This window comes from Macrotis lagotis, chromosome 1, assembly GCF_037893015.1.
Source record: "Macrotis lagotis isolate mMagLag1 chromosome 1, bilby.v1.9.chrom.fasta, whole genome shotgun sequence".
Lineage (NCBI taxonomy): Eukaryota > Metazoa > Chordata > Mammalia > Peramelemorphia > Peramelidae > Macrotis > Macrotis lagotis.
The window spans coordinates 518115158-518129282 of NC_133658.1; the positions used below are offsets into that span (position 1 = coordinate 518115158).

General features: G+C 36.8%; 1 long non-coding RNA gene across 1 annotated transcript in view; it reads left to right on the forward strand.

Annotated features, from left to right (window-relative positions):
• The first annotated feature begins 4660 nt into the window (after window positions 1-4660).
• LOC141506955 (uncharacterized) overlaps window positions 4661-14125 on the forward strand; it is a 29156-nt gene continuing 19691 nt past the window's right edge. Inside the window, exon 1 of the long non-coding RNA XR_012474039.1 lies at window positions 4661-4786. This is a non-coding gene — a long non-coding RNA (uncharacterized LOC141506955). The remainder of the gene's footprint in view (window positions 4787-14125) is intronic.

The following is a 14125-nucleotide window of genomic DNA, read 5'->3' on the forward strand; positions in this document are numbered from 1 at the left end:
TAGATAAGATAAATTTCTGTATTCATTTGAGTGTGTATGTCATTCCCTCTCTGAGCCAATTTCTATGAGAGTAAGGTTCACTCACTTCCCCTCACCTTCTGACTCTTTCATTCCACTGCAAAAGCTTTTTCTTGTCTCTTTTATGTGAAATAACTTACCCTTTTCTCCTTCTCCTTTTCCTTTCTCCTAGTACATTCTCACTCATCCTTTAAACGTAACTTTTAAAAAAAATTAGTTATTTAAGACAATAGGATTAAAAGTGACTTGCCCAAGGTCACACAGCTAGGCAATTATTATTGTGTCTCAGGTCAGATTTGAACTTCGGTCCTCCTGACTCCAGGGCCAGTGCTCTATCCAGTGCTCTATCCACTGCACTACCCAGCTGCCCTAATGCCATCTTTTAAATGTATTATACCGTCAAATTAAACTCCCACCTGTGCCTTGTCTATATATGCTCCTTACAATTGCTCTGTTAAATGAAAAAGTTCACATGAATTATTGGTATCATTTTCCCATGTAGGAATATAAAAAGTTCAACATCATTAAGTCTTATGATTTGCCTTTCCTATTTACCTCTTTTACGCTTCACTTGAGACTTGTATTTGAAGATAAGATTTTTCTGTTCAACAAGGGTCATTTCATCAGGAAAGTTTGAAAATCCCCTATTTCATTGAATGTCTATTTTTTCCCTTGAAAGAGTATGTTCAGATTTGCTGGGTGGTTAATTTTTGGTTGCAATCCAAGCTCTTCTGCCTTCTGGAATATTACATTCCAAGCCCTACAATCCCTTAATGTAGAAGCTACTAAATTTTGTGTTATTCTGACTATGGTTCCATGATACTTGAGTTTATTTTTCTGGTTACTTGAAATATTTTCTCTTGACTTGGGAGTTCTGAAATTTGGCTTTAATATTCTTGGCAGTTTTCATTTGGGGAACTCTTCAAGAGATAATTGATGAATTCTTTCAATTTCTATTTTACCTTCTGCTTTTAGACTGTCAGGGAAGTTCTTCCTTAATAATTTCCCAAAAAGTGATGCCTAGGCTCTTTTGATCATGGCTTTTAGGTAATCCAATAATTTTAAAATTACCTCTTCTGGATCTGTTTTCCAGTTTAGTTGTCTTTCCAATGAAATATTTCACATTTTCTTCTAGTTTTTCATTCTTTTGGTTTTGTTTTATTGTTTCTTAATTTCTCACAAAGAAATTTGCTCCCTTTGCTCCATTCTGTATTTTAAGGAATTATTTTCTTCAATGAATTTTTGAATCTCCCTTCCCATTTGGCAAATTCTGTTTTTTTAAGGCTTTCTTTTCCACATTGACCTTTTGAATCAGTTTTTCTATTTGCCTTAGTCTTATTTTTAAGATGTTATTTTCTTCAGTAACTTTTTGTATTTTTTTCACCAAATTGCTCACTCAGTTTTCATGATTTTTCTTATATATGCTCTGATTTCTCTTCCCAATTTTTCCTTTACCTCCCTTTACCTCAACTAAGATTTTCAAAATTCTTTTTGAGCTCTTCCATGACCATATTTTTCTTAGAGTCTTTGGATCCAGAAGCTTTGACTTTGATATCTTCTTCTGAGTGTGTATTTTGATCTTCTACGGAACCAAAGTAATTGCCTAAAGTTGGATGTTTTTCTTCTGTTGTTTGCTCATTTCCCTAGCCTATCACTTGATTTTAACTCTTTTTTTTTTACAGTGAGGCTCTGTTTCCAGGATGGAGGACACACTGTCCCAAGCTTTTGAGGGTTTCTCCAGGTGTTCTCAGAGATACTACCAGGGATCTGCAAGTTCTCAATTCTTCCAAGGTCTTATGAGATGTTTTGACTGCTTTCCTGGCCTGTGCTCTGATCTGTGAGTGAACACAAACACTCTCTTCTGACCTGGAACTATGAGGAGAGCCCCTACTCTGTTGCAGGCCATAAGCTCTGTTATGTTTCTACTTCTTTTCCTGAGACTGGAGCCCCAGACTGTAACCTGGATCTAAGTATGGACAAAGCAACTCAGTGATAGCAAGGAAACCTCTGTAATCTTCTTATAATTACTTTGTCATCTATGGGCTGAGAGCACTGGAAGTGGCTCCTGAGGTCTGCTCCTAGTCTATTGGAGTTGGGTGTGTGCTGCTGAGGCCTGAGCTAGACTGTGCTCCACTCTCACCTTGTGTGACAGAGTTTTCCTGCAATCTTCCAAGTTGTCCTTTGGAGTCTCTGGGCTGAGAGATCTGGAAATGACCACTGCTGTCACTGACCCAAGGACCCTGTGCCCTATTCCAAAATAGCTGTGACTAGTTCATTGGGGCATGGACTGAACTGTTCTACAGGTACTTTCTAACCCAGGTGCTACAGAAGATCCCATGTATCTTCCAAATTATCTTGGCTGAAAAATTGTTTCATTCAGTCCTTTTGTAGGTTCTGCCACTCTAGAGTTTGGTTAGAGCCCTTATTTAAAGACATTTGGAGTGGTTTGAGGAGAGCTTGGGCAAGTCTCTGACTTTACTCTGTCATCTTGACTCCATTGTCCCACCCTACCCCCACCCCAGAGGTGAAATTTAAATCCAAGTATTGTGACTCCAGTTCTCTTTCCTTTCATTTCTTCCCCTTCCCTACCATGTATCTCTAACTTGCCTTATGATCCCCTTAGCTCAACTGACTTTTTCCTATTGGGTTACTTGGAAAAACTATAAAATAATAATAATAATAATAATAATAATAATAATAATAATAATAATAGATAGCCTTTATTGAGTGTTTATTATGTACTAGGCACTGTGCTAAAAGCCATATACATTATATATATTATGTGTTTATGTATATATATATATATATATATATAAAATATGATCTTATTTGATTCTTACCAACAAGTGAAAAAGAAGAAATAGAAAACAGAAAAATAGAAAATAGCTTTATAAATATGATCTTATTTGATTCTTGCCAACAAGTGTAAAAGAAGAAATAGAAAATAGAAAAATAGAAAAAAAAAAGAAAATGACAAAAATGTTGTATATGTGTGTGTGTGTATTTAGGATACTAAATTACCATTGGAAATGGTTAAATAAATGAAGAAAAATTATTTATAACTATTTGGATAGGGCAGAGAGGGTGACTGTTAGAGGTCAGAGGAGGCAGTTAGTCATTATGGCCCAACAGACTTCATGGGACAGAGCATAAAGGGCTGGATGGGGAAAAGCCCAGATAGGGGAAAAAAATGCTATTATTCATTTTACAGATGAGGAAACCAAGGAAAATAGAGATTGCCTGACTTGCTCAGAGTCATACATTTAGGAAGTATCAGAGGTTGGATTTGAAGTTGTGTCTTCCTGCTTCAAGACCTGGCATTTTGTTCACTGAACCACCTTACTGCTGTTTAAGCTTGGGAGCATCCATCCTGGATAAGAAAATGTGGCCACTGAAGTGTTAAAGCATAATGCCCCTAATGCTATATTACCAGTGAGTTTTCTGGGACATCTAACTGATAAACTGATTCTCACTGAGCCATGAATGACTTTGTGTAAAAACTTTAGGAAGGAGAATATCAACAACCTCAGTGATGCCCTGACTTTCCTTGTCTGGGTTTTTCCCCATCCAACTTTTTCTGTTCTATCTCATGAAAATAGGCAGCCTATAATGACTACCTCCTCTGACCTCTGTCACCCCTCCACCCTGTCCAATGAGTTATAAATAATTTTTCTTCTTTTATTTAACCATTATTCAATGATAATTTAGTATCTTAAACACACACACATCACACATCACACGCGCACACACACACACACACACACACACACAACATTCTTGCCATTTTCTTTTTTTTTATTGGTCCTTTTATTTCTAATCCTCTTAAAAAATGCAAAGTTTTGGTAGAAGGGAAATGATAGAGTTTTACCAAAACAGGTAAAGGGAAAGGTTGACAGTACCAGTTTCCTTCCAGGTAAGTATACTCCTCTCTGACCCAGAAGAGATTCTCCAGAAGAGTCAAATGGAAAGAAGCCTTGTCTTGGGCAAGGGCAAGCAGGGGTAGAATTGAGAGGGTGAGTGAACAGAAGAGGTCTCTTAAATGATGAGTGAGGCCTCCTTAGGGGGAGGTACTAGTCACCTGTGGTATTGGTTGGGGGAAAGGTAAAGGTGGGGTCACTTGGATTTGGCCAGTGGAGACTCCTGGGTCTTGAGGGAGTGGACCAGCCAAGACACAAGGACAGTGATCAGGCAAGACCAAAGGGGAAACCTTAGAAACTGAAAGATGTAGAAGATAGACCAACAACAGGCAAATAGCTTGCTGTAGGGTTCCCAAACATTCCTGCCTGATCTGAGCAAGGAAAGGTGAGTTCAAGGCAATGTTCAAGCCCAGGCCATACAGAATCCCGACTTAGAGAAGCCAAAGGCTATTTCCATGTGCAGCCATTCTAGATGATCACACTACTTAGAAGTCAAATGAATGGACCAAGTCAGGTCTATTCTCAGGAAAATGAGGTTCCAGTAAGTTCTAGTAGAAGTGCCAGTCCAATCAAGGGGCACTCAGAGTCATCAACCATTCCAGGAAAGCACCAGCTATCAGTGCTGAAAGCCAGAGGGGACATCTACTTCCTTCAGCAGTTGGGACTTTGTTTTGTAATCTGACCTGACATGGGCCAGAGGGAAGCTTCTGTGACCATGCAGTGACCTGAGGGAACCTGGACCAGGTTCACAAGAGGCAGGGAACTGGTGAACCTGAGTGGGTACTTCAATATAGTATCCAGATTCATGAACCCACCAAAAGAGCTGGTCTCTAAAAAGGAACCACTTGGAGGTAAGGATGAGTCATTCCAAAAGCAGGGTGATCCAGAGCACAGGAATACCCACATGGTGACAAGGCATAGTAGGCCAATGGGAAGTAGATAAAAACATGCACTTGGGGTCACCTAGAAAGGTGACCCAGAGTCAGAACTCCTCCAGCCACAGCAGTTTTTTCTTATAGAGTTTCTGCCATTGTGATGCCCATTATCACAGTTGGTTCCATGCCACAGTCTTTGGAACTCCTGATTCTAGTTTGATGGGGGATGGAAAAGGAGGGAAATGAAGGAGAAAGGATTTGTCTGTGTGTGTAGCAAATTTTCCAAGTTTCCCTTTCTGCTGCCTCCACTTATTGATAGAAAGTTCCTTGATCTCTTCTGGAGATAAGGACAGGGAAGTTCAAGGCCAAAGCATAGGATTCCAGGTATGTTCTAAAAGTTTTAAGTAATTTTCAAGAGACAGAGGCAGGGGTAGTACTGCAGCTGACAGTCTAACTATTGGAAGGAGAAGCCTGCATCTTCTGCTGTTTATTTCCAGAATACCAGGATAGTTTCTTACCTAATGAACTGACACTGCTCTCTGAAATTCCACTTTTAATCCCCCACCCCCAGCAAATTCTCCTGGAAGGAATAGAATCCCTAGTTTTTTCCAAAGTCCAGATCAGACAAATGTCCAATATGAGGACCTGGAACTGGCATGGAGGTTCCAGATGTCTATATTTACCTAGGATATCTAGCTCAACCAAATCTTTTCTTTCTCTTTCTCTTTTATTCATTATCAGCCAATTAGTCTTTTTTTTCTGATTAGTTCTTTTGGGGTGGGGGAATGGTAGTAGGAGGTTCATGGACTAGGACAATCTAAGCTCTTTCCTTTTCTTCCCAACCTTAACCCCAAATCTTCTCCTGCATCATTAAAATGAAACATAGTACAGTTTTTTCACTAGTCTACTGTTAGTTGCTCTGATTATTATTCAGTACAAACACTTCAGTCATTCTAGCATTTTCACTGATTCCAATTAAAAGTCAAACTCATAATCACTGTAAAGGAAACTCCCTCATATGCATTCCTCTGTACTGATAGACCTCTTCCTTCCCATCCTTCTCCCATCCAGGGTTGATGAATTCTTAGTGTCAAAACATTAACCTTTCTGTTTGGGGCCCCATAATATATTCAAGATGCATAAACTTCTTGAGGATATTATTAATTCCCTTTTTTCAGGGTTTTAAAAAAATTCTTTCCATTTATATTGTAATAGATATTGTTTAGATTGTTGGCCTGGTTCCACATAGAATACCCTATATCAGTTCATAGAAATCTTCTTGTGTTTTTCTGAATTATTAATATTTATCATATCTTGAATTCAGTATTATTCTTTTGTACTCATGCACTATGATTAGTTTAACCAATGCACAAACAATGGTCATGTATTCCCACCCCAACTCCTACCCTCAGTTCATTGCTACCTCAAAAGTATTTCTGTTAATATTTTGGTCCTGTTGAAGAGTCATTTCAGTTGTCTCTGATTCTTCATATCCCCATTTATGGTATTCTTGACAAAGACACTGGAATGGTTTGTCATTTCCTTCTTGAATTCATTTTATAGATGAGGCATACAAAGTTAAATGATTCTCAAAGTCACACAACTAGTGTTGGAAACCAGATTTAAACTAAGAAAACTGAGCCTTCTGCCAGCACTCTATCCACTGTGCCACTAGGTGCCCCAATACAGGTGTATATGTAAAGGTGCCTTTACAGGTGTATAAACTTTAACAAATGGTAGCCCACTTTATGGAGAATAATGGTTCTGAGAGGCTCTAGTTTACTAAAGTAGCAAAAAAGGTATCCTCTAGACTTCTCCCTATCCTTGTTCTACTAGCTTGAGACAGGTTTAGAGAGACAGGAGTCCTTTTCAAAAGGGGAATAGAGTTCCAAATATGTAGTGAGTCATATGCCACCCTAACCCTCCTGTTTTCTGACCAGGTGAAAAGATCTCTACTTCAATGATTGTGAGTCACCAATTCTCACTTGAAAGCAAGAAGCTAAGATTTTCATTTCAACTCTTCTTCAAATAGGTTATGTAGCATTCCTACCTCTGGAAAATTGGCTCTCTGAAATATCTTTCTCATCTACTTACTTCTGATTTATCTTTACATTTTCTTCCCTCTCTGAATGACTTCTCTGATTCTACAATTTAGGCACATATGTCCTCCAAACTGGTACAACCAAAGGATGAAGATGGGAAATATAATCTAAAAAGATCACTCAACCAAATTCTCTGTGAACTTGAATGAGATCCTATTAGTCAATCAGACATTTAGTGGAGAAGCATACTATCTATTTTGTTGTTGATCAGTCATTTTTCAGTCACATCTAATTCTTCATGACCCATTTTGGGATTTTCTTGGTAAAGATACTGGAGTAATTTACCATTTTCTTCTCCAGCACATTTCACATATGAGGAAACTGAGGCAAGCAGTGTTAAGTGAGATGCTCAAAATAACACACCTAATAAGTGTCTGAAGTTAGATTTGAACTAAAGAAGAGGAGTCTTCCTGACCCTAGACCTGGCACTCTATCCACTGTGCCACCTAGCTACTGCTACATTAAGCCCATTCCTCAGGTATCATATATTGCAAATCTATTTTACTAGGATTACTTTCTCCAGCTATATCTCATGAGTTTCCCACATTGATTTCCCTATTCCAAGGCATTTATAGCTAGTCTTTCTGTTTCACAGGCATTACCTTCACTTGGCACATGTGACATGAACTCCTAGAGTAAAAGGGATCACCTTGAGAGTCTTGGTGATACTCTCTTTTCCTTTCTGTCAAATGAGAATAACAGTATCTCCCCCACTCTCCAAATCTTGAGTTGAATACCAAGTGTAGTCCACTTCAACAATCCGATGTATCCCAGGAAAATGCTATCCTGATGTCATCAAAACTATCTTGACACTGAAGGTGGATACCTGCCAGTTTCTATGGGAAATTTTCCAGCTTACTCCTCAGTCTCTTCAAATCTACCAATTCCTGACCCTGGGGTTGGTGGGGCATGACTTCAACTGATAAGCTAACCCTCTTATCTTAAAGGATCCAGAGAGGGGATGCTGAGAAATCATGTGGGAGGTGAGTGAACAAGAACAGAGAAGGGAGAAGCCATGAAGAGATGTGAGAGGAAAACAGTTGCCATGGAAGCAGGGGAGGGGCTGCATCAATGTGGTTGCCAGCTCTAGTTTCTGAATCCAAGAGATATGTCTGGGTGCTTCCTGCTTTGTTGGAACTCCTCTGGGGAGCTAGACCCGAGGGAGTGATGTTCCATTTTCATCCTCTCCTTCCTTCCCCTCTCTTCTGAGAGGGCATGTTTCTATTGTTTCTCTAAGGTAGCTATCTCTATTTTTTAAAAGTTTATACTTCTGTTTATTTATATTTCAGCCTTTCAGGCTAGCAATTATGATGAATCCTGTTAACCATCACATTGCATATACATATATATATATATATAAATATGTCATTGCTCAAATGCAAAAGAAAGGGGGCAACTGAAAATTGTTGGAAGAGGGAGACAGCGATATTTTAAATTGAGGTATTTTGCCAGCACATTTTTCTCTTGTTAGAACCTCAAAGCAGAGAAAAAACTATTGATTCCCCTTTACAGCATCCTAAGGCAGAAAGAATACTTGGATGGATATCCTCTGGACAGCTTAATGAGTCAGCAACAGTGAGAACTACTGAAGCGAACTGGGCTGATACTGAAATATCATTTTTCTCAGACTTGAAATAGGATATTGGAGAAGGCAGAACTACTCAACTTATTTTGTTTTTGTTTACTCTGCTAAGAAGAAAAGAAAAATAATCAGACCAAGATTGAGAATGAAAACTATAGAAAATTCAAGAAAGATACCTGATATCCTATCACACTACGAGGAGAAGTATTCTGGCCCACTAAAAGTAGGGGGCAAGGAAAAATGACTGGCAACTGTTCACCATCATCAACATACAAGAATGTGCAGCTTATTAAACAGTTACATGTTCAAAGACAAGTGTATCCTGATAATATATTAATCTGTGATGTGTCTCATTTCAAACAAGAACATTGCAGAATATACAGATTCAGATTTATTCATTTAAAAATTCATTCAACAAATGCTCATTTAGACACAGAGCTATTAAGGCATGATTATTTACTTTTCAGAAAGATTCCCTACAAGTTTGCTTTAAAAACTAGGATCCTCTAGTAAATTCAATTTATGATTCGATTTATAACTTTTCATTAATATGCCTAATATATATATATATATATATATATATATATATATCTTGTCAGAGGAAAAAGGGAAGTCATTTTTATGTGTTTGAGAAACATAAGGCTTAAATTATATACAGGAGAACTGGAGATAAACAGTGAGAGAAAAATAGTGATAGCAGGCACAATGTAGGGGCTTTGGAATAGGCAATAAGATCATTAACAGACAAATGGGCTTAAAGCATCCTTTGATCTGGAGGGTACGCATTCTCCAAGTGATCTTTCAGGATTAAAAAGGAGAATTTTACCTTTCCTACCATCATTCTTCAGGGTCTAGACAAGTCTCTCTCTCTCTTTTTTTTAAATTTAAATTTATTTTTATTAAAGGTATTATTTGAGTTTTACATTTTTCCCCCAATCTTGCTTCCCTCCCCCCTCCCCCCCACAGAAAGCACTCTGTCAGTCTTTACTTTGTTTCCATGTTGTACCTTGATCCAAATTGGGTGTGATGAGAGACAAATCATATCCTTAAAGAGAAGAGAAGTCTAAGAGGTAACAAGATCAGACAATAAGCTATCTGGTTTTTTTTTTCTAAATTAAAAGTAATAGTCCTTGCACTTTGTTCAAACTCCACAGCTGCTTATCTGGATACAGATGGTATTCTCCTTTGCAGACTGCCCCAAATTGTTCCCGATTGTTGCACTGATGGAATGAGCAAGTCCTTCAAGGTTGAACATCACTCCCATGTTGCTGTTAGGGTGTACAGTGTTTTTCTGGTTCTGCTCATCTCACTCAGCATCAGTTCATGCAAATCCCTCCAGGCTTCCCTGAAATCCCATCCCATGACATACATATACCACAGTTTGCTAAGCCATTCCCCAATTGAAGGACATTTACTGGATTTCCAATTCTTTGCCACCACAAACAGGGATGCTATAAATATTTTTGTACAAGTAATGTTTTTACCCTTTTCCCTCATTTCTTCAGGGTATAGACCCAGTAGTGGTATTGCTGGGTCAAAGGGTATGCACATTTTTGTTGCCCTTTGGGCATAGTTCCAAATAGCTCTCCAGAAGGGTTGGATGAGTTCACAGCTCCACCAACAGTGTAATAGTGTCCCAGATTTCCCACATCCCTTCCAACACTGATCATTATCCTTCCTGGTCATACTGGCCAATCTGAGAGGTATGAGGTGGTACCTCAGAGAAGCTTTAATTTGCTTTTCTCTAATAATTAATGATTTAGAGCATTTTTTCATATGGCTATGGATTACTTTGATCTCCTCATCTGTAAATTGCCTTTGCATATCCTTTGACCATTTGTCAATTGGAGAATGGCTTTTTGTTTTAAAAATATAGACAAGTCTCTCTTAATAAGCAATTGAACAGCTGATTTCTTGAACTCACATATAAAACTTTACATTTATCCCCATTACATTCCATTTGATAGATTTAAATCATAGTTTTAGTTTGCCTAGACTTTTCTCCATCCTGTTGGTCATTTAATTTTAGCCCCATATATTCTGGAGTATGTTTTCTGTTTCCTGTGTAATACTATGTCAAATTGAACTTAAAGTCCATTAAGATAACTTGGACATTTTATAAATCTCCTATCTGGCATAACTCATTTACCCTGTACATGTAGTTGGGGGTTTATCCATATTAAATTTAATTTGCTGAGATCGAGTCCATTGTTTAAAACTGTCATGATCTATTTGGATGCCCATGTTGTTGTCTAACATGTCAGTTATCTCTCTTTCCTTTGTGTCATCTGAAAAATTGGTAAACACACCTTCACTGATTAAAATTTTGAGGTGAACACAATCAAGGACAGATTCCTGAGGTACTCAACTTGAAACAATTCTCCAGGTTGACATTGATTCACTAGAATCTACCCTTTAGATTCTGGCATTCAACAACTTCAAAATCATCTCCTCACTATTCCTAGGTTTCACTTTCATGTGTATAGTTTTTGTTCTCATTCTTGTTCTGATTATTTTTTTTTTTCCTATTCAGGCTCTCCTTAGAAGAGCAAATAAAAACAAAATAAGTTCAATAGTTCTGCCTTTTCCATTATCCTATTCCTCAGAAGGAGAAATTTTTACCCTATCTTTGAGCTTCTTTTTGCTCCCAGTAAAGCTTTTTAAAAAGTCCTTTGTATAATCCTTGGCAATCATTCTCAATCTCAACTGATTCTTGATGTTGCTTTTCAGTTCTGTTCAAGATTCAGCTTTTTCTGAGCAGTGGAGTTATTGACACTCTTCTAAAATGACCATAAAATGTCTTTTCTTCATTCTCCATTTCCTACTCTTGCTTTCATATTTTGTACATTTTTCAAAAACCTGAGATAATTAAAGTGTTCTGTATCAATCTTTTGGACAATTTCCTCTCTTTTTCTTTGTTGAAATGGTTTGACTTTGGGTCCTCCGAGTTTGTTTATGAGAATAGCCAGTCCACTTGGGTCAAAGACTCCTTGAAGAATATTATGTCATGGGATCCACCTATTTTTAATTGACCCTTTTAAAATACATTCTTCCAAAAACTAGAGTGCAGGTCAGATTATGCCACTTCTTTTTATCACAAACCTTAAAATGGAGTCACCACTTCCTCCTATACTTATTTTGTACTTTGGGATCTAGTTCTTCCTTATTGCTTATAATCAGCAAGAAAACATAGAAATCTCATTATTTCCTTTGTTTTTTAAAGAGTTAAGTTTTCATTATTAAGTAAATTAAAGAATTTATCCATTTTCCTACTCCAAATAACTCCAGTAATTGTCTAGAAAGTCAAAATCCCCACTGTCATTGTATCAGAGTTTTATGTCAGGTATCCAAAATGTTTTCTGCATTTATCATTTATTTGCTCCTTCTGTCCAAGTGGTTTGTATACTCTTATTTGCTTTTTCCTCCACTGTTCATCATCCAAATACTCTCAAGCATTCTTTTCCCTAAATCCATGAATTTCTTCATACATCTGCTTTGATAAATCATGGGGCCTCTCTTGGACCTCAATTTATCTATAAAATCTAGGGGGTGCATATGTATGACCAATTCCAGTCATAAATTTTCTCATCTTTTTATTATAATCCAACTATACTATCTTTATTCTGTTTTTTTCTACTGGAATGAGTCATAATTTTTCATTGCCATCCATGCTTTACTAATAAATTATATTCAACTATATTTTAGTATTAATTGAGTCAGAGCTACTTCCTTGAATCTCTAGTTATGCTTTTTTAATTACTCATGCTTTTTGCATTTCTTTTTAGACATTTTGTCTATATATTTCTGCTTCTTTTCTTTCAGTACTCCATAATCCTCTATCTGAATATGCCTTCTGTGATATTGTCTCCTCCTCCTCTTGCCTTTCTCTCTGATATTTTAAAAAGTCCTCAGGTTTTTACCTTTTTTTAATATATCCCAAAGACTACATTCCTTGGGCTTCAGTCTTGACTTCCTGATCTGTGTTTCCTTAAGACTCTTATCTAGAAGGGGTAGCTAAGTGGTGCAGGAAATAGAGCACAGGCCCTGGAGTCAGGAGGATCTGACTAGCTAATTACCTAGCTGTGTGACCTTGGTCACTTAATCCCATTACTTAGCAAAAAAAAAAAAAGACTTATCTGGAGTGATTGTTAGTTCTTGTGATTTCAAATTATCATGTGAAAAAATTCTTAACTCATTTTCTACTTCTGATTTCCTCCAAATCTATACAATTATTAGCAATCCAATAACTACTGTGGTTATATGTGCAGCATTTCAACATCTAAAACTCTTACATATTACATGAATTTTTAATCCTGATACCTAAACCAGGAGGACATAAAGTAGAAATAAGAATCTGTAGACCAATATTACTAATAAATAGTGTTATGAAGAATTCAGTATTAACAAAGAGCTTATAGCAACATAATCAAAAGATTATTCATTATTATTAGTTGGATTCATATGAGAAATTAATATAACATTAGTAAACTATACATAAGAGACTAAATAAATTTTTAAAAATATGATTATATCAATAGCTGCAGAAAAAATTTTCTGATAAAATGCAATGCTCATTTATGTTAAACGCTAAAATAGATATCAACTAAAATGCATAGCTATCAAAATGCACAGATATCAACAAAGAAATAAATGTTTATTTGATAATGATAAAGAATATCTTTCTAAAATCTAATTGACATTACTATGGAGATATACTGGAAGTCTTTCTAATAAGATCAAGAATAAAGCAAGGATATATATTGTTCTGGCTATTGACAGAATCAAAGAATCTGAGAATTGGAGGGACCTTGTCATTTATCTATTCTTTTTTTTTTTTGCAAGGCAGTGGGGTTTAGTGACTTACCCAAGGTCACACAGTTAGGTAATTATTAAGTGTCTGAAGCCAGATTTGAACTCTTCCTGACTCCAGGGCTGGTGCTTTATCCACTGTACCACCTAGCTGCCCCTTTTTATCTATTCTTGAAAGTAGATACAAAGAATTCCCAAGATAACATATCTGGCAAATAGTTATCCAGTCCCTGCTTGAAGATTTCCAAGAAGTACAGGTCATTCCACTTAGGAACAGTTCTAATTATTAGCAATTTTTTTTTGATAGTATAACTAACTTTGCATCTTTAAAATTTCCATGCAGTGCTTCGGATTTTGTCCTCTGGGATCAAATAGAATATATCTAATCCTTCCTTCACATGACATCCCTTCAAATATTTGCAGAGAGTTATCTTGGCCCCCAAATCTTCCTTTCCCTTAAACATTCAAGGCTTTTTTTCAACCAATTCAGGGTTACATAGGTAATAAGCATTTGAGGTCATATTTGAACTCAGTATTAAGTTTTCCTAACTACAGATCCTGCACTCTGTCCAACTGCATTACATAGATGTCCTTTCAGTCTTGTGATACCTCCACTATCTTCCATGAACTTTCTAATATTATCAGAAATCACATCTGCCAGTTCTTTCAAGATTCTTGGATGTTATTCACATACAAGGTCAGGTTACTTGAATTTATTAAGGACAGCTAAGAGTTCTCTTACTATCTCCTTACCAGTCTTGGTTATCAATTATCATTATTGTTCTACCATTTTTAGTATGAAGAAAATTCTCACTTAAAAAA